The sequence below is a fragment of the Dendropsophus ebraccatus genome, unplaced genomic scaffold, assembly GCF_027789765.1.
Source record: "Dendropsophus ebraccatus isolate aDenEbr1 unplaced genomic scaffold, aDenEbr1.pat pat_scaffold_1467_ctg1, whole genome shotgun sequence".
NCBI lineage: Eukaryota > Metazoa > Chordata > Amphibia > Anura > Hylidae > Dendropsophus > Dendropsophus ebraccatus.
In genome coordinates this window covers 117-28007 of record NW_027208888.1, presented here as the reverse complement: position 1 = coordinate 28007, position 27891 = coordinate 117, and the positions used below count along the sequence as shown (strand labels likewise).

Sequence of the window (27891 nt, the reverse complement as noted above, 5' to 3'; positions counted from 1 at the left end):
GATTCTTGAATTATGCTTTGAGCATATGCAGTATAAAGACCCGAATTTAAATACCTTTAAAAATAATCTTTTTTTTCTCTCTCTCTGTGACTCGTGTCAGGTTATTTCTGATTCAATGTTGCAAATTAGTAAAAAAAAAGAAAAAGAAATTGTTTCAAAAAAAACTGGTGCATTAAAGTTATATAGATTTGTAAATTAAAAAAAATTATCAGTAATATTGTATATGTATAAGGACTGGCCTCTTACCTAGAATATGCGGTGCACTGGCTTAGAAGTTCACTCTAAGGCTATGTTCACACTACGTATATGTCCGCCGCATATTTTCGTGGCCGGACATATACGTGTTAAACTCGGCCGGGATTTACGTAAGTTGAGGCCGGCTACATATGGTCCGCGAACTTACGCCCGTAATCTACTTACGCTTCCCGAGCGCCCTACGTAGCGATCTGACAGCGGTCTTTGTGCAGCCATATAGCGTATACTTTCCATTGTACGCAAACTACGTAAATCTCCGGCCACTTATTCACGGAACGCGCTACGTCCGGAAACTTACGTAGTGTGAACATAGCCTTAAAGTGGTATTCCAGCAATTTTCTTTTCAATCAACTGGTATTAGAAAGTTATATAGATTTGTAATTTACTTCTATTTAAAAATCCACAGTCTTCCAGTACTTATCAGCTGCTGTATGTCCTGTAGGAAGTGGTGTAATTTCCAGTCTGACACAGTGTTCTCTGCTGCCACCTCTGTCCATGTCAGGAACCAGAGCAGCAGCAAATCCCCATAGAAAACCTTTCCTGCTCTGACAGTTCCTGACATGGACAGAGGTGGCAGCAGAGAACACTGTCAGACTTGAAAGAATATACCCCTTTCTGCAGGACATACAGCAGCTGATAATTATTGGAAAAGCTTGAGAGTTTTAAATGGAAGTAATTTACAAATCTCTGTAATTTTCTGACAACAGTTGATATAAAAAAATTTTTTTTACCGGAGTACCCCTATAAATAACTGCACAGGCCGAATGTCCTCTGGTGTTCTGGCTTGATGGTGATATTAAAGGGGCTCGCCACTTACCATAAATTACTACATTTCTTAATACATTCCTATGGATAATTCAGTGCCCTAGTGGACATCTCAGGTGTTTAAGAGTTGTTAGAGTTGTGAGTAGAAAAGAGCGAACCTCGATGACGCCTGGTTACATCTGAACCCAAGCATGTTGCATTTGCATGTGTGTGTGGCTGAAGAAGTTGAATGTAGCCCTATGGGTCCTATTAGACGGGCCGATGAAGGCCCGATCAATATAACACGGCCCAATAGTCGTTTAGCAAGGGCTGCAAGAACATCGTTAGCGATGACTGTCCAGCCCTTGCCCAAACAGTTAATACTTTACCTTTCCATGCTCCTGGTCTTCCCCTGCGCACTGCATGTGTACAAGGCCATGGATGTGTGCTGACACTCAATCCAATACATGAAAGATATGCAAACAGCCAAATAAATACTGCATAACACAGACACACCAGACCTGACCAATACCACCATACTGTGACTGGATAACACCGCCACACCAGACCTGACCAATACCACCATACTGTGACTGGATAACACCACCACACCAGACCTGACCAATACCGCCATACTGTGACTGGATAACACCACCATACCAGACCTGACAAATACCACCATACTGTGACTGGATAACACCGCCACACCAGACCTGACCAATACCACACACTGTGACTGGATAACACCGACACACCAGACCTGACAAATACCACCATACTGTGACTGGATAACACCGCCACACCAGACCTGACCAATACCGCCACACTGTGACTGGATAACACCACCACACCAGACCTGACCATACCACCATACTGTGACTGGATAACACCACCATACCAGACCTGACCAATACCGCCATACTGTGACTGGATAACACCGCCATACCAGACCTGACCAATACCACCATACTGTGACTGGATAACAACGCCACACCAGACCTGACCAATAGCGCCATATTGTGACTGGATAACACACCACACCAAACCTGACCAATACCGCTATACTGTGACTGGTTAACCCCCATACCAGACCTGACCAACACTACTATACTGTGGCTGGATAACACCGCCACACCAGACCTGACCAATACCGCCATACTGTGACTGAATAAAACCACTACACCAGACCTGACCAATACCACCAAACTGTTACTGGATAACACCACTACACCAGACCTGACCAATACCACCATACTGTGACTGGATAACACCACCATACAGATGACCAATACCGCCATACTGTGACTGGATAACACCGCCATACCAGACCTGACCAATACCACCATACTGTGACTGGAACACCGCCATACCAGACCTGACCAATACCACCATACTGTGACTGGAGAATTTTAAATAGAAGTAAATGACAAATCTGTATAACTTTCTAAAACCAGTTGATTGAAAGAAAAAGATTTCGCCGGAGTATTCCTTTAAATAACTGTTACACTTTAATCTTCATAGAGAAAAGTAGCAGTAATGCATAGTGATCTGAGAACCATATGCTGAGGACAGGAGGAACATTCTCTCTGACCATTTTTTTCCTTCTGTAACTTCCCCTAGAAGGGCACTGCATTATTTAAAGCTCAGTAGTATACGTAGGTGTTGTTTTGTTCAAGGTTATTATTGCTTATTCTTATTTGTTTGTTTTACAATTCAAATGTTTTATAACAGAGTGGGAGGAATCAGCAGGAAATCATTTCCAGATTTTCTTTTGTTATATTTTGGATTTCCCCAATTGCAGTGGCCAAAACACCTTTAAGGAATACTCCAGCAAAAAAAATCTGTCAAATCCACTGGTGCCAGAGATTTTTAACTTACTTCTTTTAAAGGAAAATCTCCATTCTACCAGTCCTTATCAGCTGCTGTGTGTCCTGCAGTAATTGGTGTATTCTTTGTAGTCTGGAAAACAGGAGAGCTTTTCTATAGGGGTTTGCTAATGCTCTGGACAGTTTCTGACATGGACAGAGGTGGCACCAGAGAGCGCTGTGTCAGACTGGAAAGAATACACCACTTCCTGCAGGAAATACAGCAGCTGATAAGTACTGGAAGACTTGAGATTTTTAAATTGAAGTAAATTACAAAGCTATATAATCTGACCCAGGAATAGAACGGCGCCGTCACGAGGAAGAGGGTGCCGCGGGTCTGTTTTTTGAACCGTGGCCTGGAATTCCCTCCCATTGGGGGCGGGCCGCCGTTCTATCAATGTGTCCTGGAGGAGGGCGGGGGCTGTGTCCTGGAGGAGGGCGGGCCCGCCCCCAGTGGGAGGGAATTCCACCAGCTTCCACGTGACGGCGCCGTTCTATCCCTGGATCAGGTTAAAGAGGATGTACCTGATGGTACATCCTCTATAATACATGTCGGTGTAGCAGAAATAGCAGCTGCACTTTAGCCAGAAACTAAGGTGGGGCATCACTTCTCAAGGGTCGCATGTGGTCCGTGATTACTGTGCAATGCAGATCCCAAAACAATCCAAAAATCAGTGAAAATCTTGAGAGAGGTAAGCCCTTTCCATGTTTTACTATAGGACCCCACAATTACTTGTAACCCATCTGTAAGGTCGTCTCCCATTCTACATATGTTTAGACATTGGGGGAGATTTATCATACATGATGTAAAGTGAAACTGGCTCAGTTGTCCCTAGCAACCAATCAGATTCCACCTTTCATTTTCCAAAGAGTCTGTGTGGAATAAAAAATGGAATCTGATTGGTTGCTAGGGGCAACTGAGCCAGTTTCACTTACACCATGTATGATAAATCTCCCCCATTGTCTTTATTGGATTGATCAATTGCACAATAAACTGTGAATAATTCATGGTTTAAAAAAAACCTTCAGTTCTATCTAATAAGTTGTTGTTTTTCTGCTGAAATCACAATGAAAGCTATTAAGTAAATTATCCCTGATGCTGGAGGGTGTGTGTACTCACTAAGGCCTGAGCTATATAACTCTTATCACTTCTAATGAACAGGCAGGCCAGGAATTGCTACCATTGTAATAACAGGAAACCTTCCACTTAAGCTGAGCCTTATCTAATACAGGCAACACAGCGTGTGTACTGGCCCTCAAATGGGAGAGGTCAAGAGTTCAAGCAGAATGATAAGCAGCTCTCATTTACAATATATTTACAGTTTTCTAGTAGTTTTCAGTCCTATGTGTATCATGAGTTACCTCTGGTAGTCCCCGGCTTCATGTGTAGAGAATAGGACAAAACTAACTGGTACAAACCAAGTTTAAAAGATTTGGCTGACATTACTATTATTAATTTACTCTGTTACTAAGGCGCCCCTAGTGTCTTATTTATTCCCTTTTAGAATGTCCACCTGTTATGGATGAACCTCAAGAGTGCTGTCATATTGACTGTTGTTCCAAATATCAAGTTATAACATTTAGGCTATGGTCACACGTAGTATGTCACACGTAGATGAGACCTGCCGTTCCGTGCGTTCAGTGACCCAGCCGGATTACGGAACGGACGGTTTTAGAAAAGATCATCAAAGATGATCTTTAGCACCGCTGAGTTCTGATGCGGGCGCATCCGTGTGCGCCCGCATCCGAACTCTCCACAGCACACAATGGAGCGTGCGCCCAGAGCTGCTTGCTCCATTGTGTAAACTGACAGAGTTTTCTTCGGCCGCTATTCACTGAATAGTGGCCGCAGAAGACTGACATGTCAGTTTTCCACGGCGCCACTAGGGATCCCGGCGGGAGCGTATACTATGAGTAAACACTTCGGATTTCCTCAGCCTGCCGCACTGCGTAACAATTTCTGCGGAACTTACATAGTGTAAACATAGCTTTACAGTGCACACTGAGAATTAAACACCCTGACACTGATGGTTAAGGTGGATCTCCTTTATTCAAAGCTTAAGAAATGTAAACATTTCTACATGTTTAGAAGGTCAGTGCCATATTGTAATGGCTTCACTAAATATACAAAATATGACGTCCTTAACAGCCCCCCCCCCCTCGAAGCCATTTTCAAAAGCAGACAACCTTTATCTGCTCTGTGTGTGTGTGTGTGTTCCAAGGTCTTCATCATTTTAGTGACAGCCCATCTCTAGCAAATAGGTTGCCTCTTAAGGGGCTTATACAAAGAAAAGTCAAATTTTAGTCTATTACTCTCTTATATGGGGGTGACTTTGCTTTGTCTTTGTTCAGATTCTTCTTAATCATCTGAGATGGGGAAGTCATATACATAGTTGGAATAGTTATAACATCAGGATGATCCTTGAAGACGTGTTGTCCTTCCTCCTGGAAAAATATCTATAAGCATCAAGTTAGTTTTAACCCCTCATTCACAGCCTTAAAGTGACACTGTCACCCTCTTTTTGCAATATGACTTCTCTACACAGGTGTAAAAGGTAAATTTAGCAGTTTTCATACCTTATTTTCTATCATTTTATCAACTGCAGATTGTGCTAAGAGGGCGGGGCTTCATGCTAATAACGCCACTTAGCCCTGCCTAGAGCACCACCCGTCTGTGACGTCGTCGGCACAAAGGCCCTGCCCCGTTGCCGACCATTGGAACAGGCTGGCCTAAAGATCTAGCTCCATCCCCTCTAGGTCGGCCCATACCATAATGGGTGTCGAACTTCTCGTACTCATGTTTACATATAGTTGCCTTTCCTTAGGGGGTGTCTGTCCTGACTAAAGAAATCCACGGCGTAGACAATGGTTGCCCTATTGTCCGGTTACCCCACCTCTTGGGTTCAGCACTGCATATTGGCTGGCTGTCTTAGCATACAAGAAAGAGGTGTAGTCCCTGGCTTAAGTCAGGCCGGCTTAGTTACTGTAGCAGGAACTCTGGTCTGTGGACTGTCTCTCATGCACACTAACAAGAAGACCTAACTAAAGAACTAAATCCTGACAGAAACTCCTATGCTTTGGTGTGACAGGAAGTAAAAAGAATAGAATTAATTTACAAATAGAATTAATTTACAAAATCCACAAAATTAATTTACAAAATAGAATACATTTACAAATCACTTAACTTGTGTTAGAGGGTATAGCGGTTGGGGGCATCCCTGTTCGCATTGCCTTATTCGCGGATGATCTTCTTATATTTTTAGAACACCCGAGCAGGGATTTACCGGCCGTATTTAATTGTCTACATGATTTCAGACTCAAATCTGGTTTCAGGGTCAATGTCTCTAAGAGCACACTGTTGGAGTTGCGGGCCAGCTCCTCTCGGCTATCACAACAATCGTTAGGGGTCCCGGTATCCCTCACTCGCACTAATATGAAATATCTGGGGGTATTGTGGGGTCAAGTCCTGGCACCTTGTATGGTCTAAACTTTCCTCCCCTCATCCAGTCCATTATAGCATCCTTGGAGAGATGGGCGAAACTACCCTTACCCTTGCTTGCCAGATGTCATCTGGTGAAAATGATGGCCTTCTCAAGGTTATTATATCCAATGCAGACCATCCCCGTCCTACTCAAACATGATGATGTTCGCCGGCTGAACTCGGCTTTTATTAAATTCATTGGGGAGGCAGACGCCCCAGGATTGCATTGAAAAAGTTACAACTATTCCGTGACCAGGGGGTTCTTAATTTCCCAGACTTTAGACGTTACAACTTGGCGTGTCAAATGCGCCATGGAGTGGATTGGATGAGGAGAGGTGGCCCTTACTCCAATATCCGCCTGGAGGGTGCCCTTGCCTTCCCCTGCCGTTGCAGTCGCTCCTTTACACAAAATTTCCTGCTATCCCTCCAGCTATCAAACGGAGCCTCCTTCTACGGGACACAATTATAGCATGGAAGTCTAGCTTAAAGGATGCAGGGTTGCCATTCGCCATTGGTAGGAATATGCCCATATGGCATCATCCTGAGGCACAAGAGCTATCTACTAACAAGTTATATCACAGATGGAAGGATAAGGGTATCACCCAAGTCAAACATCTTCTTCATAAGTCGGAACACAGATATCTGACTTTGGAGGAGACTCTGTCAAAATATGGGTTAACCTCAGATCATTTTTTGATTTATTCGCAGGTGGTGGCCTTTCTAAAATCTAGGCTCCGTAATCTCAAACCACTACACCAGTCATCTTTTTTGATGACGTCATTCAAACAGAAACTCCTATTCATTCACTGTCTTATTTGGCATGGGCGTTGAGACGGCAAGCCTCGAGCCGATCGGACATGAGAACATTATTTCAACAGGGGAGATCTTACCAAACCAATTCTGGATGGCTATGCTTCTGTGAGGAAGGCCATTGTAAATGAAACTTGGCGGGAAACACAATTTAAGTTAATCCATAATGCTACGTATGGCTTTACCCTGCCTAAAACCGTTGACAGGCCTGATCGGATTGAGGCTTGCCCGAACTGTAATGCCCGAGGCACGGATCTGGTACATGGCCTAGTCACTTGTCCTCTGACGACATTTCTGGGTACAACTGCAGAATCTCTTATAGCTAAACTACATATTACTTTGTCGTTAGACCCACTGCAGATTTTCTCCTATTACTTACTTGGTTTTATCTTCTATGTTGTATCATTGTTTTTTCTTTACATATATGTGGTAACCTTTGCATAGATCTCTTGGCGGGAGTGTTTTCCGCTGTTTTGACAGATATTTGTAAAATGTTTTTGGTCAAAAAACAATAAAAAAATGATATTTAAAAAAAAACAAAAAAAAAAATCACTGTAACTTTCTGATACTAGTTGATTTGAAAGAAAAAAAATCCTTTAAAGGCCCAAATGTAGCATATTAACTAAGCAGCGGCGTGCCCTCCTTCATAGAATGTCCAGCTAAACCTGCCCTGTCCACGTTTTTCTCTAATATAATAAACAGCTCTCTATCTGGTCAATGAAGCATCAATTATTATCTATTTATCAGTATGATTCTGAGACCTATTTCCATTCAGAAATCCCCCTCCATAAACACTGAATGGTGATTTACATTAACTTTATTACTGTACACCGGCCGTTCATGTGACATTGACTCAATTGGTGCTAATGAAGCAAATATAATGAGTACAGCTGGCATGTTCCTGGGTAGCCAATGAGGGGCTGTCGCAGGGTATATAAAGTGGTGGCACTCACCAAGTGAGTCAGGAGTTCAAGACGCTGCTCACAGTAAGTAGCATGGGGTCCTTACTACTAATACGCCAGTATATACTGCATTGCTATATGTACATAGACGTTCCTTTGGTCTGGTTTGTTGGGAGTCATTCTACTCCTGTGGGTTAATGCTAAAGTCAAGTATACAAAGTTATTAATATATAGAATATTATTCTGTATATACGACTGCTCGGGATGTTACTCTGATTGGGCCATTGATGGAATAACATCTGACACGGTCAATGGACAATGCAGAATCCAAGCCCCACTATGATCTAAATGTATGTGATGGTACACACCATGTATTGACACTGCTACTTAGTACTTTATTGCACTAAATGGCACTATATGGCATTCTTATTAAAGGGGTACTCCAGAAAAAAAATCTTTCAAATCATTGTAAATTTTAATTACTTCTAGTAAAAAAACTCAAGTCTTCCAGTACTTATCAGCTACTGTATGTCCTACAGGAAGTGGGTATTCTTTCAAGTCTGACACAGTGTTCTGTGCTGCCACCTCTGTCCATGTCAGGAACTGTCCAGAGCAGGAGAGGTTTTCTATGGGGATTTGCTACTGCTCTGGACAGTTCCCAACATGGACAGAGGTGGCAGCAGAGAGCACTGTGTCAGACTGGAAAGAATACACCACTTCCTGCACCACATACAGTAGCTGATAAATACTGGAAGACTTGAGATTTTTTAATAGAAGTAAATGACAAATATTTTTCGCTGGAGTACCACTTTAAGTGTTATGCAATGGAAACTTTTATGCTCCGTAAGAAATAACACCTAGCAAATTTGTTCTTTCACGCAGATTACTAACAAAATGAAGACCAAATATTTTGCTGTCTTTTTCACTTTTATTGCCTTCACACTATAGATTGTCAAGAAACTAATGTAAGGTACGTAGGAAATTCTATTTACATACAGGTAGTATAATGTGTGATGATCAAAAACTGTTCATGTTGTATAATTAAACCGATATGCCACACTCTCAGTGACAGGAAGAGGAAGAGGAGGGTTCTCCATTGTCATTTCCTGCCAGGAAGACCTATGGGAAGGAAAGAGGAGTACCCTCTAAATAACAAATAGCACCCAACTATCCTGAGGCTGTTGTTTTACATGTAACTTCTCTCTCTTCCAGGGCATCAGTGAGCAGTGAGGTGCCGCAGCCCGTACAGAGGCGATACTCAGAGGCCATTCTGGCCAGTGACTACAGCAGATCAGTCGACAACATGCTGAAAAAGAATTTTGTGGACTGGTTGTTGGGCAGAAGAAGAGAGAAGAAAAGCGAGTATGTTGTTTAATGTTCCTATATAGAACCATAGATCAGATGGGTGCGCCATTATGAAGACCCTGAGCACCATATCACAATATTTCCCTGCTTCTTCTTCTTTGTAGAGAGTCCTGTACATGGTCCATCACACATACCTTGAAGTTCCAAGATGGTACTTCTCAGTACAGCTTTCACTATATCTCATTGTTTCTAAGTACGTTTAAAGGGGTTATCCAGCACTACAAAACATGGCCACTTCTTCCCCTCTCTTGTCTCCAGTTCAGGTGTTGTTTGCTATTAAGCTCCATTTACTTCAGTGGAGCTGAGTTTGAAACCCACCCAATCTGGAGACAAGAAAGGGGAAGAAGTGGGCCATGTTTTTGTAGTGCTGGATAACCCCTTTGAACAGGTCTTTCCAGTAGAAACAATGTGGGGGCATATTGCAAGGATATATGGGATAATTGTATAATTGGTGGTTGTCCAATTTCTGGTTCCCATATAAAAATCTCAAGAACAAAGAAGCCTCACTTTATCATATACATGTGATGCACCAAAAGAACCGCTGATCATTTGGTTGCAATGGCAGGGACAGAACGTTGGGTTCCATATAATGTTCCGTACATGTATCTTGTTCTTCCAACAAGAATATGGTAGCTGCATGTTGAACTTATCATCTCGACCCTCTGACCCGTGCCTTTTCTCTTCCATAGCAATATCTCCGACTTTGCCAAACGACAGGTGGATTTCCAGATTCCTGACTTCACCGTGGACACTGACTCAATGGAAGGTTTTGAAGGGAACAAGAAATTTTTACCCTGGATCTTGAAATACAGGCAGATGACCAGGTAAATTAGTAAAAAGCCTTATGCTATGTCCTACATGATATACAGGATTGGTCTGAACACATGCCTAAACCAGCAGACAATATGTAATTCATCTGATCCTTTGCAGTGCTCAGAATGATGTGAACGCAGCGGTGTGTCGGCAAACCTTGGATCTACTCATGGCGATGGATTTATGCAATTCTAAGTGAGTATGTCTAGGGATGGGGAACCTTTAGGCCTTCCAGCTGTTGCAAAACTACAATTTCCATCATGCCTAGACAGCCAAATCTTTAGCTTTGGGGTCTAGGCATGATGGGAATTGTAGTTCTGCAACAGCTGGAGAGCCAAAGGTTCCCTATCCCTGGTCTATGCCATAAGAATAATGGTGCACATGCAAATGTTTTACCTTACTGCGCATGCTTTGTGCTTCAAGAAAATGGCAGCCATCTATGGCCGCCTTACAAGATATTTTGTTTTTGTTTCCCCCAAATATGTCTTCAGCAGAGCCATGACAGGTTGTTGTCAATGTTGTCTCGTCCATCTTGTCTTTCTGTCTGCGAGAATATTGATAGCTATGCTATATTATTATTATTATTACATATGGAGAAAGGCAGGTTGGGTACATCATTCTTCTAATACAAGGATTTTTTTTACCCTTTTTACAGATTCCCCTAATCATTATTGCATCACCCAGTTCAGCACCAGTTGTTGGGGAGACAGCGGGACATATTTACAACTAACATATGGATAACATGCAATATGTATTCACAATGCAATAAAACCTTCATATAAAAATAATCAGCCTTCCGGTATTTCTTTGAGTTTTTATGATATTTGACATGTGCAGAAAATCTGCAGGGCGGTTGTAGGTAATAGTGACCACAACATCATCACTTTGCAGTCGTCTTTTTATAGCTACAAAAAAACAGGAAAGCCATGTGTGTCTGATCATGTGAGTCCTTAGTCATAGCAAAGTTGCATGGAATTTAAGGAATTGGAAAAATATATTCCAGCAGGTACAGTCCATCATAGTTAGGTGAAAAAACTGGGAAACCTTTATTTGAAAAAAAATATATATATATTGTTCAAACAGTAAAAATGGTGCAAACGCAAGCCAACGCATTTCTAGTACATCACTAGAGATGAGCGAGCATGCTCGTCTGAGCTTGGCATTCGTTTGAGTATTAGGGTACTCGATGGTACTCGTTACTCGGACAAGCATCTCGCGATACTTGAGACAATTGGATCTTCCTCTTCCCGCATGCTTGGCTGCTTTTTCTCAGCCAATCATCATGCAGGAGAGTCTTTGGGAGCTCGTAGCATCACGTGGGAACCCTACATGTCGATAGCAGCGATTGGCTGGCCAGATCAGATGACCTGGGCATATAAGAATCAGGTCCCGCAATGCTGGCGTCAGACACAGGCTGGAAGAAATTAGGGAGAGAGCTGCTGTCTGTCAGAGAGCGATAGGCAGGGAATAAGTGTGCAGTTAGGCTTGAATCCGACACAAAGAACCCAACAGTCCTTGCAAGGGCTTAAAATTTTTAAAACATTTTTTTTTTACTACTCTTGGCTGCTGGCTTGGATTTGTAGTGCAGCTGTCAGCAGTCGATTTGTCCTGTTGCTGACATTCTCTTGACTGGCTGGGATCTGTAGTTCAGCTATACTTATCCTAACTGTGCTTTGTCCTGTGCATGTGGTGCCTTAAAAAAAAAGCACCAGTTACACACACACACACTCTATATGTCTACCCCCAAATCTGCTGTCATTAGTCAATTTGTCCTGTTGCTGACATTACCTTGGCTGGCTGGGATCTGTAGTTCAGCTATACCTATCCTCACTGAGCTGTGCCAGCCCCAGAGGTGTCCATTCATGCTGCCCCTGCTGTTTCCTGTCCATTTTCGTGTTGTTTCCATCATTTTCTAAGGTTTCCAGGTTTTCACACAACCTTCCCTGTGCAGAGCTTTGGTCCCCTGCAAAAGTGCTCAAGTTTCCCATTGACTTCAATGGGGTTTGTTACTCGAAACGCGCACACGAGTATCGGGAAATATTCGTCTCAAGTATTGAGCATCTGAGCATTTTAGTACTTGCTCATCTCTATTCATCACCCATTCTTAGGGCCCCAATTTGACCGATTATCGCTCCATGAAATAGAGACAACGATCAGCCGATGAAACGATCATCGGCTAACCGTTGGTTTATGTTTGGACCTAAAATCCTCAGCCGATTATCTAATAGGTCCAGTAAACGAGCAGCGATTTAGCAGTTCACTAAAATGATCGGGCCGTCGTCGTGTAATAGGGCCCTTAGTCAGGGCTATTTGAACAATAAAGGCCTAATAAGTTTGTGCTCTTTACTATGCTGAATTATTTTTGTTGGAATATGGATCTTCTACACACTGGTCAAGATGCAATCTTGGCCAATTCTTATAATGTGATTACAGAGGCAGGAACTATATATAGATAAGGATACACCAACTGTGTCTTGTGTTACAAACAATACTAGTAGAATTAGAAACCCAGGCCGAAGATATTATCTAGCAAACACAAGCATAAAGTATACACATCTTTTATTTCAACCACAAAGAACACATGCTTGGACTGTGGCTATCCAATAGACTTAAAGGGATTATCCAGCATTAGAAAAACGTGGCCATTTTCTTCAAGAGACAGCACCACTCTTGTCTCCAGTTTGGGTGTAGATTTTGCAACTAATTTCCATTGAAGTGAATGGAGCTTAATTGCAAACACACTTGAAGGGGAGACAAGAGTCATTATCTCTGGAAGAAGGTGGCCATGCTTTTCTAATGCTGGATAACCCCTTAATGGTTTAAGTATGCACTGGAGCATAGGGATAGGGAAATGCTGATGTATCAAAAAGGTATACGAACTAATCACCGCTCCCCACTCCTGATCTCTTTACTGGCTACTAGAGTTGAGCAGACTTTAAGCTAAGGTTCGTCCAAATTCAGCCTTTGATCACCGATGGCTGCTGAAGATGCCCTAGGGAGTCTGGAAAACATGGGTACAGCCTATGGATCATCCGTCTCTCATTCACCACCCAGACCTTTAAGAGCAATTTGAAAACTCTTTCTCTTCAGAAAAGGTTACAACCTAAATTAATATCAGATGCAGATATTATGACAAAAATGAAACACAAAATAAATAGCAGAACTTCAAGACAAGTTGTGGTGTCCCACCACTGGTGTTTTTTCTTCTTTTATGCACCTGTCCAAAAGTTCTCAGGTAAGTGGTAGATGAGGTATTTTACAGTTTCCCCACTAGGTGTCAGTGTTCTTGTGTATGTATATGTATACCATTGCACAGCTAAAGGAAGTAATGGGTTAAAGTTGTTTGTACCAGGTGTTGTGTGCTGACCACTAGGAGGTGCTCTTTCTCTTTGTCCTATCTCTTTTATCTATTTCTTGCACATACTCATCCCCACCACTTACAGAAGGGTACACAAACACCCCTGTAGGAGGAGTTACTGGTGGAGGAAGTGCAGTTCACTTCTTGTCAGATTCTCAGAGAGAGAGAGGACACAAACAAAACCGTTCCTGCAGTAGTTAAGCTAGGGGGGGCTTAAGCTAGGACCCCTGTCAGGGACACCAAAGTCAGTTCAGACTAGCTTCCATTGTGAACAGATGCAGCTAAAGACCAAGAGTTTTTCTCAAGCAACTACTACTTACACTATGCAGTGCTAAGTACAAGGGAGAGTAACCATCAAGGAATACCTAGGCCAGGCACACGTCTACAAAGTACAGGACAGACTCCTGAAGCAATAAGAGCTGATCCCAGTAGGACAACCATAAAGAAGGTCTATGTATCCTACTGCGCAGTGCAGGTAACTGGGACACCTCGGACACCTTGCTGCACCCAGATAACCACAGCTGGGGCTCGTACTATCTACCTAGGATTGTTTCTATGATACTAGAGGGCAGAAGGTGGTCAGAGGTAGTCTAAACGTGAGTACAAGTAACACTTCACTACTAAAGATATCTACTAAGGTTCCGGCAGAGTACAGGGCTACACTGGGATCAGGGCTCCTTTGGCAAACTCCTGTTCTCTCACCTTCTACAAAGCACTACTACTTCTCCTTCTCTTCTCAAGCACCTACCTCAAGCACCAAGTTAAGCACTGAAATCTGTATCAAGATTATTGTCTGTAAAACATGTACTGTCAACCTGCAAAAGCTCTACAGTAAAGTTGTTCTATTTTTATATCAAACGCACAAGCCTCTATCTATATCTACTCACACTTTACCTATACACACATATGCATTAGATGGCCATAACAGCTGACTATTGTGTATTATACCAATAGTTATTGGAAACCACACTCACTAGGAAATTCCTATTTAGAGGAAACTCATAGGAGGAGCTGTAAAAATATTGGTTCAGATTTATTTGTTACAAATATAAACTGTTGTAATTTTCCATTAGCATCCAATGACAGGCCAGGTTTCAGATCTCATCAAGCTCTAGTAAAAATCATACCTGAGCCATTATTAGTTGCTGGGGTAAATTCTATGAAATGACTAAGGGTACTATTACACGGAACGATAATCGGCTGAATGGGCCCTATCCGACCAATTATCGTTCCGTGTAATAAACACAACGATTAGACGATGAACGTTGTCATCGGCTGAACGTTGATATAGGTCCAGACCTATAATTGTCAGCCAGCCGTCGGCTGGCGGCTAACGATTTGCAAAAGAATACATTACCTATCCATGGTCCAGGGCTCCTCCTGCTCCTCTTCTCCCTGGGTCTCGCGCACTTCAGCTTCTCAGCTGCCTGTCTTAGCTGACAGCCGCTCAGCCAATCACAGGCCGGGACCACCGTGGCCAGTGATTGGCTGAGTGGCCCGTCAGCTAAGACAGACCGCTCTGAAGCTGCAGCGCGCAGGACCCGTGGAGAAGAGGAGCAGGAGGAACCCCTGGACCCGGCATAGTTAATGTATACCAGTTAAGCAAGGGTTGCAAGGACATCTGTAACGATGTCCCTGCAGCCCTTGTTTAACGATTACCGGGCTGTGTAATAGGCCTGTAAACGAGAGCCGATCTAGCCGATCGGCGCTTGTTTACATTTATTATCGAGCCCCTATCGGCCCGTCTAATAGTACCCTAAAGGCCCTATTACACTAAACCATATTGGCCTTACTTGGCCGATTACCGACCTGTTTAGTATGATAGGACATGTTGAAAGGCAACAATGAGCCGGCATACACAATGTCAGCCAAACGTGATCTTTCAACACTTTGAAAGATCGCGATATGTTCAGCGAAAGGTTTGCTGCGTGTCACTCCATGTAATAGGATCGGGGACAGGAAAACCGCTGCTGACCGCAATGAGCAGCCAAACAATCTGAGGATCATAGGGCAGCCCCTTCCACTGCTCCCTACTTGCTGTCTGTGCATGGCTTGTCAATTATCATTTTGAATTGATTTCAATGGCAAATTGGATTGCAGACACACCCAAATGTGCCTGCAATCAAAATAAAGAAAACTATGATCACCCGGCTGATACTGCAGTATTGGCTGGGTGAACATGTCAAACAGCGGCCGTTGTTTGACATGCCAAACAACGGCCCTGTCAAACAATGGCCATTGTTTATACAGTGTGTGAACATAGCCAAAGGATACACATCTGGTTAAAAACTATTATGGAGCAGCATTGGCTGCTTTAGGCATGCAGTTTGTGCATGCCTATGTCCATCATGACAGGGACACAGCCATGACACTATGTTTGTTTGTTTTGTGTACAGTCATAAAAGGGGACTTAAAAACTGAACAAGAGCACAGAGGAACCATGCTACTTTGTGGTGCATGAGCACTATATTGTGTGAGGGGCTCCAGTACTGTTTGGGGGCACTGTAACTGTATGGGGCAAAAAAATAAAGTGTAAGGCATCAATGGGAGCATTATTCCTATATGTGTACCTAATCAGTGGAAAAAATGGTAGGAAAAATTTGCCAGTAGTGCATGCGCAATCTGTATTTTCTGTGGAACTGCAAAAGATGGGATGGTGATAGTTAAATTAAAGGAAAAGTCCATGGTCATCCTCTCCAGCAGCCACAGCCCGCACAGTTCTAAGAGTCGGGTCGTGACATCACCATGCTATCCAGGAAGTGACATCACCATTTTATCCAGGAAGTGACATCATCATGTTATCCAGGAAGTGACATCACCATGTTATCCAGGAAGTGACATCACCATGTTATCCAGGAAGTGAAGCCTTGATGCAGTAGTAAGTGCAGGGGAAAAAACACTTTATAAGCATTTCCCATAATAAGTGTTTATGGTGATTTGTATAACTTTTGGGGGCAATACAATACTTTAATAAACATTTTCACTGGACTTCTCCTTTAAGGTAATCTGCGTTTTTTGCGGACGTTACAGATGTAACATCTGCAGGAAATGGAGATCTAATAGACTTCTAATTGTTCAGCAATTACGGTCCACACTAGATCATGTCCTATTTTTTCCAGAATGGATTGCAGATCCGTGAAACTAGGTATAAATGTGAATAACCCAATAGAAATCAATAGGCCCTAATGTTGTCTGTAACTGCGGATCCGCAATTACGGACAAATTTACAGGACGTGTGAATAAGGCCTAGGCTGATTATCTGCCAAATTCTGCAGTCTGAGACAAAAAAAAGAAGAAACAGGAACTGAGAAATTATGATCAGAGAAGACTCCCCCCTGTAGTCACTGGATTCAACTGCATCTAAATCTCTTATATGATCTGCAGGGTGCCTTATGGGGTACTGTACTCAGGCAGGTACTAGGTGTGGTTACACTAGTAAAGTAAAAGAATGTACTAATACTATAACAAATCATTAATAGGTCTTCACAAACATGGCCGCCTCGATGTCTCTCTATGAGTGTAGTTGCGGACACACTTTGAGTGGGATGTGTCATTAATATCTCCCCTAGCGGTTATAAGCGTTTTCATCACAATGTCGTCATCAGCTGGTGTCGGCGTCGCGCGGTGGTGACGTAGGAGAAGTGCGGAAGTGAAGCTCCGAGCCGCAACGATGCACCGGAGAGGGGTGGGAGCGGGGGGCGATAGCCAAGAAGAAGCTGGCGGAGGTGAACGGACAGTTGTTAGCCATGCGTGGGCTCTCCGCATGTAACTAGTGTGTAGACGTGAGATGCTGTTGCTAGTAATGTGTCTTATTATGGTGACTAGTCCGTAAATGTAGCGTTATCCGTCCAGTGACGTCACATGATGAGAGGAGCACTAGCTCTGTAGTGGTATCCGCACTGTTACCCCTAGCAACCAGTCTGTAAGCTGATTGGTTATTAGGAATACTACTTTATTTCCCTCTCTGTTGCCCCTTCCTCTTTGTCAGTGTTCTCCAATTTGTTGCCTCTGAGCTAGTGCCAAACTACAACTCCCATCATGCCTCAACAGAGTCAGTGTCCTGCAGGAGGGTCATGTGACCTCCACCGCTCACAGCATCCTGCTGACACCAAGGCTTCCTAAGAGTAAGCGCCATGTGTGGGGGTGTGCAGTGGGCACCGCTTCTAAGGCAGCGATGGGGAACCAGCTGCCCTCAACTGCTTCAAAACTACAACTCCCATCATGCCTGCACACCGCAAGCCTTGTTTGTCCAGGCATGATGGGAATTGTAGTTTGCAGCAGTTGGAGGGCCGCACATGGTGCACCACTGATCTAAAGGGTTGTATGTAAATTACACTTAAGGGGTTTTACAGACCTTGCTGGTTGATGACCCATCCTTATGGAATACTTTTATATCGCATTAGTTGGGGCTCCGACATCTTGCACCCCACAATCACCTGGACTGTTCAAAGCACTTCATATCCCTCTCATTGGTTTCCAGGCACAGCTCCACACTTTTTTTAGTGGCAGGGCCTGGTACTGCAGCTAGCTCCTATTCATTTGAATGGGACTGAGCTGCTGTACCAGGCGCAGTTACTAGCAGAAGTAAGGAGCTGTGTCTGGGCTTTTTAAGGTGCTGTAGCCATCTCAGTAAAGGGTACTTGTCTGGGACCCTTTTCACAATAGTCATTGGAGGGGATGGGTGAAAACAATTACATCCACTTACCTCCCTAACTCCAGTGATGCAGCCCGCATCCAGCTTCCCGGTCTCTGACCTTTTGTGGTCTGAGTCAGGACTTAAAGCGACTCTGTACCCACAATCTGACCCCCCAAATCACTTGTACCTTCAGATAGCGGCTTTTAATCCCAAGATCTGTCCTGGGGTCCGTTCGGCAGGTGATGCAGTTATTGTCCTAAAAAACATCTTTTAAACTGGCAGTCCTGTGCCCAACGGCCGGGGCCTAGAGTATCTGTGCATTAGGCTGGCACAAACTCTGTTCCTCCTCCCCGCCCTCCTCATCATTAGGAATGCCCCTGACAGATTTTCTACTATTCATCAGCTGTGTGAATACGGCACATGGGCTGGATTGTTAAGGCACCTGTGCAGTGTTCACTGCAGAGGAATAGGAAAAATCCTGCCAGTGGCATTACTATGATGAACAGTAGGGACAGAGGGGCGGTGTAAGGTAAGGGCACAGATACTCTAGGCCAGGCATGTCCAAAATTTTTCGAAGAGTGCCAAATTTGATGAAGTGAACATGTGCGAGGGCCGACCATTTACATGCTATATGCTTATAACACAGGCAGATAATAGCAAGCTGGATACCTGGGGGGCCGTAAAAGTCGGAACGCGGGCCGCAAATGGCCCCTCGGCCGGACTTGGACATGCCTGCTCTAGGCCATGGCAGTTTGACACAGGGCTGCAAGATTAAAAGTTGTTTTTAGGACAGTAACTGCATCACCTGCCGAACGGACACCAGGACAGATCTTGCATTAAAAGCAGCTTTCCGAAGCAGCTGCAGGTGACATACTGTGAGCTGTGGTCTTATAACAGCAGGGGAGCCATTGTTGGGCAGATGTGTAAGTGGTATATCACCATAATGCAGCCGGCTGGCAGTGTACAAATGTAATGATCATTGTAAGGTATACAGATAGGAGAGGAGTGGTCTGTATTTGCTCATACATAATACAGCAGATTTTAGGACCCACGTATCCCCTTTTCCATGTGGCAGCACATAACTGTATAAATCTTAATATCCTCTCTTTCCTTCTCAGGCAAAGTACAAGGAGCGAGGGACTGTCTGGCCGAGGATCAGCTTGTACAGGTGACTAGGCCAGAAATAGAGATACATCCGGCTCTGTGCATTGCAATAACAATAAGACAAGGAAGTGGTAAAACATTGTACATTCATGAGGGGTTGTCACTTGTTGACACCCACAGCATGGCTGAACACTTCAGGAAGAGACACCCAGTCATTATATTGTGATGCATAGCGACAGATGTGTGATTGACTCTGCCAGATCCTTATACACCCTATACCAGGATGTCAAACTCAGGCCCTCCAGGTGTTGCAAAACTACAAGTCCCTCATGCCTGGACAGCCAAAGCTTTGGCTGTTCAGGCATGATGGGAATTGTAGTTTTAAAACAGCTGGAGGGCCTGAGTTTGACACGTCTGCCCTATAAAGATGGTAAACGGATTATAAATGTATTCATATAGACAGATACGCCTCTTAGTAAATCCAGCCGAGTAAATGGGGCAGGGCATATAAAATATATTTAGTAAATCTGTCAGCCCCTTCCTGCTGATAAGCCCCACCCACTTTGAACAAACTCAGAAAAAAAATTTCTGCCAGAAAGCTGACTTCTATAGTATAATAAATCCCCTCCTAAAAAAAATTCATTCTTATGGAGCACTGTTAGATCCCCCCAAATCACTAGCCATAAGTGATTTTTGGCAAGCAATGCTGCCACATTATTCTACCATATGGTCCATGATATTCCGCCTGTGTCTGTTATGGGACAGTCACCCATTTTAAGGGTTTTCTGCTTTTAGACATTGTCTACTTCAGGGGTGTCAAACTCAGGTCCCCCAGCTGTTGCACAACTACAATTCCGTTATGCTTTAGCTTTGGCTGTCCAGGCATAATGGGAATTGTAGTTTTGTAACAGCTGGAGGGCCTGAGTTTGACACCTGTGGTCTACTTTTTAGAAGGGCCCTTTGAAAATAAGACTATCACTTAGTTGCCCCCTGCTGGAATCCTCAGCTGTTATTATGCAGTGAAACCCGTCAGTAAGTGTTCAGTGTCTCTGCAGCACCATCACAGAAGACATTAAAGAAGTCCGGTGAAAATTGTTATTAAAGTGTTGTATTGCCTCCCAAAAGTTATACAAATCCCCAATATACACTTATTATGGGAAATGCTTATAAAGTGCTTTTTCCCTGCACTTACTTACTGCATCAAGGCTTCACTTCCTGGATAACATGGTGATGTCACTTCCTGGATACATGGTGATGTCACTTCCTGGATAACATGGTGATTTCACTACCCGACTCCCAGAGCTGTGCGGGCTGTGGCTGCTGGAGAGGATGATGGCAGAGGGATGCTCAGTGTCCCTCCAATGCCCTGTGTCCCTCAGTGTCCCTCTGCCATCATCCTCTCCAGCAGCCACAGCCCGCACAGCTCTGGGAGTAGGGTAGTGAAATCACCATTTTATTCAGGAAGTGACATCACCATGTTATCCAGGAAGTGACATCACCATGTTATCCCAGAAGTGAAGCCTGCATGCAAGCAGTAGTAAGTGCAGGGAAAAAAGCACTTATAGCATTTCCTGTAATAAGTGTATATTGGTGATTTGTATAACTTTTTGGGGGGGGGGGGGGCAATACAATACTTTAAAAAAAATTCACTGGACTTCTCCTTAAAGGGCCCGTTCACACTACGGAATTGGCGCCGATTCCGTAGTATGGACAGACCCCTAAGCGCACACAGCTCTCATTTAATGAGTAATACAGGATAGGTCCTTCAGAGCAGGAGACACTCTTGGGTACCACTCTGAATAGATGATCCCTCGGCTTTGAATGATCAGGAATTCCCAATAGGGTTTCTAAAAATAGGCTTTTTAATCTGGACCGTCTACAGGCGTGCTCCAGATAATAAAATGCCACTGTCACATCCCATCATTCACCATTTTTTTTTATGTGAATCGCTCTAAGCCTGTTTTTTTCTCATTTGTAGATGTCTAAGCAGCTAGAAATGTTCAAAACAAATCTGAAGAATTTGCCAGCAAAACACAAGCAGGAAATTCGCAAGAATCCCCAGTTCCGGGTCCAGTTTCAGGATATGTGTGCAACGATTGGGTGGATCCTCTGGCTTGTAAGTTCAGTAATATAATACGTATTTATCACCAGTGGCTCCATCCAGCAGTCAGTTTCATATAGCGTTTAGGCTTTGTGTAAGATGTATCATGTTCGATCAGGGATGGAGAACCTTTGGCCCTCCAGCTGTTGCCAAAACTACAATTCCCGTTATGCCTGGACAGCCGACAACCGAAGCTACAATGGGAATTGTAGTTTTGCAACAGCTGGAGGGCCGAAGGTTCCCATCCCTGTGTTAGATGATCAATGTTCCCAAATGTGTCCTTGTAGAATCACAGTGATTGAGAGTTTATAAATCCTCAGTGTTATATCATTTAAGATTCATTCTAAAGAACAAATGGTTCCTTATTGTTTTCCAGCTGGTAAAGGCTTCTGGTCAGAAATGCTGGGTGTCGGAGATTTCTACTATGAGCTTGGTGTACAGATAGTAGAAGTGTGTCTGGCTCTAAAGCACCAGAATGGAGGTAAGTTTGTCATACATTTTTAGATGGCAATGACATGGAAGAATATCTGAAAGCAAGTAGAGCCCCTTTAAGTGACCCCTGAGCTCTGTGGGGCTCTGTAGATTGCTTCATCACTCTTAACATGCACTTATTTGTTCTAAGGTCTCATCACCCTGGCTGAGCTCCACCAGCAGTTCTGAAGGAAGAGGGAAGCTGGCTCAGGACGTCAGTCAGTGAGTATATCACATGCAGCCGGGGTCACTGGGAACTGGCATATTATTTTCGAGAAAAATAGTTAACCCACCCCCCCCCCCAATGATGGTGTATTGTTACACAGAATAGTTTCTGATCATGAAATAAATGTGATATTTGTTAAATAATGTAACTACTAGTTTTTAAATTAAAGGGGTTCCCAGGCTTTCAAAAAAAAAAAAATGTCTGCTTTCTTCCAGAAATGGCACCACCCTGTCCTCTGCTTGGGTGTGTGTTTTGCAGCCATTGTAGTCAATTGAGATGAACTGTAATACCACACACAACCTGAGGACAGGGGTGTTCACATTGTGTAAAAAAAAAAAAAAAAAATAGAAAAGGCGGCCACTTTTTCTATTTTATTTATTTTTTTTTTTAAAATAACGTCCATTTATCAGCAAAATTTAATTAAAGTCAATGTAATGACGGGCACCCAATACATACAGTCTACTGAAAACGGACATCGTTCACGCGGCAAACTAATGTTCATGACAATTCGTGGATTTTTTCAAACAATGGCCGTTTTTAGTTGTTCACACACACACACACTTTTTTCAATGTCTTTCACCGTCTATACTACTAAATTTGATGGACCCTCAAAAAAAAAAAAAAACATACACAAAAGGGCCTGAAGCTAGAATAATGTATCAACGGCCATCATTGTAATCACGTCCGGACACCAAAAAAAAACAAAATGATAGACGTTATTTGGTACCCAAAAGAAAAGGAAATTGACAAAGAAAACATCATGTAGAGATAGGCATACACTGCATTTTCTAACCCTGGATAACACGTTGTATAATACATATAGCAGTCACTGCAATGGGTATGTTATAGATATCTCTATTGGTGCCTGTACACTAGTGATGTCACGATACCAGAATTTTGAGTTCGATACCGATACTAACTCTTTTATTTCGATACTCAATACCAGTTCGATACTTAGTAAAGTATAAAAAAAAAAATAAAAAAAAATACAGTGGTAGAAAATAAATACCCCTGCACTATTACAGTGATACCAATTTTGGACTATTTTTATTTTATTGTGTTAAAAAAAAGTTAGTGATATCTGTCTAAGACAGCTCTGCTGCATCAGCTATCACTAAGACAGCTCTGGTACATCCGATATCACTAAGACAGCTCTGCTGCATCAGCTATCACTAAGACAGCTCTGCTGCATCAGCTATCACTAAGACAGCTGCTGCATCAGCTTTCACTAAGACAGCTCTGCTGCATCAGCTTTCACTAAGACAGCTCTGCTGCATCAGCTTTCACTAAGACAGCTGCTGCATCAGCTTTCACTAAGACAGCTCTGCTGCATCAGCTATCACTAAGACAGCCTGCTGCATCAGCTCTCACTAAGACAGCTCTGCTGCATCAGCTCTCACTAAGACAGCTCTGCTGCATCAGATATCACGAAGACAGCTCTGCTGCATCCGATATCACTAAGACAGCTCTGCTGCATCAGCTATCACTAAGACAGCTCTGCTGCATCAGCTATCCACTAAGACAGCTCTGCTGCATCAGCTATCACTAAGACAGCTCTGCTGCATCAGCTATCACTAAGACAGCTCTGCTGCATCAGCTATCACTAAGACAGCTCTGCTGCATCAGCTATCACTAAGACAGCTCTGCTGCATCAGCTATCACTAAGACAGCTCTGCTGCATCAGCTATCACTAAGACAGCTCTGCTGCATCAGCTATCACTAAGACAGCTCTGCTGCATCAGCTATCACTAAGACAGCTCTGCTGGCATCAGCTATCACTAAGACAGCTCTGCTGCATCAGCTATCACTAAGACAGCTCTGCTGCATCAGCTATCACTAAGACAGCTCTGCTGCATCAGCTATCACTAAGACAGCTCTGCTGCACCACCCATCACTAAGAAGCTCTGCTGCACCACCCATCACTAAGACAGCTCTGCTGCACCACCCATCACTAAGACAGCTCTCCTGCACCACCCACACTAAGACAGCTCTGACTACATCAGCTATCACTACGACAGCTCTGCTGCACCACCCATCACTAAGACAGCTCTCCTGCACCACCCACCACTAAGACAGCTCTCCTGCACCACCCATCACTAAGACAGCTCTGCTGCACCAGTTACCAAGATTGCGGAGGAAGAGAAGAGGAGGTTACACAGGATCCACACACTACAGCCGATCTTATCTGCTCTCTCAGCCCTTCCGGGCCACCCCCACCTGCCAGCCGGCTGGATCCTCACATGTGCTGCACTTCCCCCGGCCTCCTCTCCCGGATCTCACAGGACCCCCGCTCTCCCTCTTCATCCTCCCCCACTCCAGCCTTCTCCGTCCTCTCTCTCCGTGACCTCCCGCTCTCCTCTCCAGCCGCTCTCCTCTGTGCAGCTCCGGCTCCTCTCCCGGACATCCCGTTTCCCTCTCCTCCGTCCTCTCTCCCGGACCTCCCGCTCTCCCTCCAGCCTTCTCCTCCGTCCTCCTCTCCCGCTCTCCCTCTCCAGCCGCTCCCTCCGTGCAGCTCCGGCTCCTCTGCATAAATCATCTCTCTGATAACAGAGTCTGGCAGAGCCGGACTCTGTTATCAGAGAGACACCAGCAGCGGGGGTCTGTTACACACAGTAGCCGACCCCCGCTGTATATGGAGCGGGCTCAGAGGGCTCAGATGCCGCTGTCAGTGTGACAGCGGCATCTATATACTTAAGTGCCGGCTATTTGAATTTTGGCGCCAATGGGAGCGGAGGGAGGGAGAGCAGAGGAGGAGACTGCAGGGGGCAGGGGGAGGCACATAGAGAACACGGCCGGCGCTCAGCTAGCCGCCCACCGTGTCTCAGCTAACTTAAAGTTTCGATACCAGGAAATCCTGGTATCGAACCGTTTTTTTGCCCGAAATATCGATAGTAGTATCGATATTTCGGTGCATCGTGCATCCCTAGGTACAAACTGCATCCTTAAAGCAAATGAACCAGTACATAAGCTGGAGAAGGTTTATAGTCAGCTATTCGACGCTTCCATGCTTGTTCCCAGGTGCCATTTGTCTGAAAATCCGCCACCCGCCCTGTAGTTATGGCCGCTTTCATTATATGTAAATGAGGATGTTTGGTGCACGGGGGGCGGGCCTAGGTCTGCTTCTAGTGCACCAAACATGGCTCATGTACATAACGAAGACTGTCCCATAACTACAGAACAGGGTGGCAGATCGGGTTGATATGGTTCCCTGAACTGCTGTATACAGCTCCTGCAGTAGTAGCTGTATTCCGAAAAAAAAGGACTTTAATCCCCCGGGCGTGGACAGGCAGCGGCGGGGAGGTAGTCATCTGGACGCCTCCCTGCCTGTATCTAGTCACCGCTCTCTGCCTGTCAGTGCGCTTGGAGAGGATGAATGACGGGCAGAGAGGTCTGTTACTGGCCTCTCTGGCTGTCAATCATCCTCCGAGAGCGCTGACAGGCAGAGAGCGGTGACTAGATACAGGCAGGAAGCCGCCCAGAGACTACCTCCCCGCCGCTGCTGGTCATGCGCCCGCGGGGATTAAAGTCCTTTTTTCGGTATACAGCTCCTGCTGCGGTTGCGGTCGGTATGTTCCGCAGCTGCTGCAGGAGCTGTATACAGCGGTTCAGGGAACCATATCAGCCCAATTGGGCTGATTGGTTCCCTCTAAGCTCTCACAGATGTCACTGCAGGTTTCAATTGTAAATGGCTGCTGAGCAGTAAGTTATAGAGCACTGGCATGTACAGACTGTGCCTGCACCTTCATAGCATGTGATGTAAAGCTACTGCGGATATTACGGGGAGAAAAACAGGGTTGGGGGGGGGGGGGGTTTAAAGGGGCCGGTCATATATCCGTGCAGGTATGTGACCTTCACTAGACCAGGACCAAACTTGCAGCATGAAATCCGCTGCGGATCCGGTACATGTGAAGCTACCCTAAATGTTTTGTGCATGGTGTATTAAGCCTTGTTCCTTTCCCCCAGTCTCTTTCACGGAGTACAATTCTTGTTTCAGGGACGATATCATCAGAGCAATTAAAAAATTAAAAGTCCTTGGCAGCGGTTTTGGTATCATCCCAGTGGGCGGAACGTACCTGGTGCAGTCGGTTCCTGCTGAGCTGAACATGGATCACACAGTGGTCTTACAGCTGGCGGAGGTCAGGTAAAGTATATCACCGGACAGGACAGGCAGCCAGTCATTGTCATTGTATTTAGGCGTATAGTATAGTGTTAGTGAGCACTAGAATAAGTAAGGCTTCTCAAATCCAACAATGTTGATAAGCGTCAATAACTAGATACAAGTAATGTGAAGACATCATCATAGCACCAGTCTGGAGTTTAAAGGGTTGTTCATGCATAACTATTAATCTACTAGATGGAGCAAAAATAAATGGAATCATTTAAAAACAAAAATGCCCAGTGTCTGGATATTGCTGCTGTTATGGTGCCCCCTGGTGTTCGTTTGATACCCTATTAGAAAACATCCACCTATCCATGGTATCCAGTGTTGGCGGTCACACATGCTCAGTAGCTTATCGCCTTTTGTGAGCATTGTACTCTGTTGGTTCTGTGTTGGCACCACACAGCTCTGCTCAGAGAGGGGCATATGGATGTTCAGAGCACATTAAAGGGGAACTATCATCAGGTTAGACAAATCTAACCTGTCCCTATTGCACAGGAGACAATGAGAAGCAAACTCCAAACTGCTCTGGAACTGCAGAAAGGAAGAAGGTAAGAGACATACCTTTCTCCTCAGCGTCTCCTGTGCAATTACACCTGATATGTGACGTCACGGTATTTCAGAGATCTACTAAATTAAGGAAAATAGCAGTATATGGCATTTCCCATAATTAATGTACATTAGGAATTTGTCTAACTTTCCATAAGTAAAACATATAAAAAAATACTTTTGGCGAACTTCCTTTAATTCTGCTGAGTTACACCACCGCTTTATACAGCAGAATTTCTCTAGGATATGGTAAGAGTTGGGGTGAAGGGATTTTTTTTACCTCTGACATGCCAGGTACTGTTATAGGAGAATTGCCTCAGAATGACATTGTATATTGGTGATTCTGGATTATTAAATATATTATCCACTGGACTTTTTTTTTTCTCCTGCAGAAGAAGAGCTACGTGACAGTCAGTGAAATTAAATCAAGTTTAAACTGGGAGAAAGAAAGAGCAATACACGTCCTGGTGAGTGTCCTCCCTTCTGTGTCATTAGACAGACGGACACATGCGGGGTAGTGTCTCTGCTCTTCACTAGTATTACTGCCTATCACAAAGGGGCACAAATAATCAGTGGTACCCTAGCAGCAATTCAGATGCTATTACTGAATGGAATATGAGCTTGGGTGCCACTAACCACAAATCTTTAGTGAAGTGCTTTATATCACATACTTGTTGCAGAATTTCAGCTGTGCAATCCACTATGATCCATTATGGTACATGTAAGTCAGTGGGGTTTCAAACTCTGTAAAGTATGAATATTGTAACACATGTATGTAATTCTGTGGCTTTGTAAGGCAGGTCAAACAGTGGAATGTCTATGCAATAGGGGGATGTAGGACCATCATTTCATGCACTGCTGAAGTTAGATACGCTAGATGTATTTAACATTGAAGATGAGTACAGCTGGAGCATGCTCGAGTCCATCTGAAAGACTGCATTTCATTACCAGTGGCTGAAGAGGTTGGATGCAACCCTTAGGCTACTGGGGAAAAAGCCTATGGCTGTATTCATGATTTCCAGGACTCCATCCAACTTCTTCAGCCACCGCTA

At 44.1% G+C, this 27891-nt stretch overlaps 1 long non-coding RNA gene and 1 pseudogene across 1 annotated transcript; both read left to right on the top strand.

Annotated features, from left to right (window-relative positions):
• The first annotated feature begins 9398 nt into the window (after positions 1-9398).
• Positions 9399-10950, top strand: LOC138775285 (uncharacterized). Its single transcript, XR_011360532.1, has 4 exons — positions 9399-9419; positions 10112-10246; positions 10353-10430; positions 10891-10950. It is a non-coding gene; the product is annotated as an uncharacterized lncRNA (long non-coding RNA).
• A 6313-nt stretch (positions 10951-17263) lies between these two features.
• Positions 17264-27306, top strand: LOC138775286 (vacuolar-sorting protein SNF8-like; annotated as a pseudogene).
• The last annotated feature ends 585 nt before the right edge of the window (positions 27307-27891 follow it).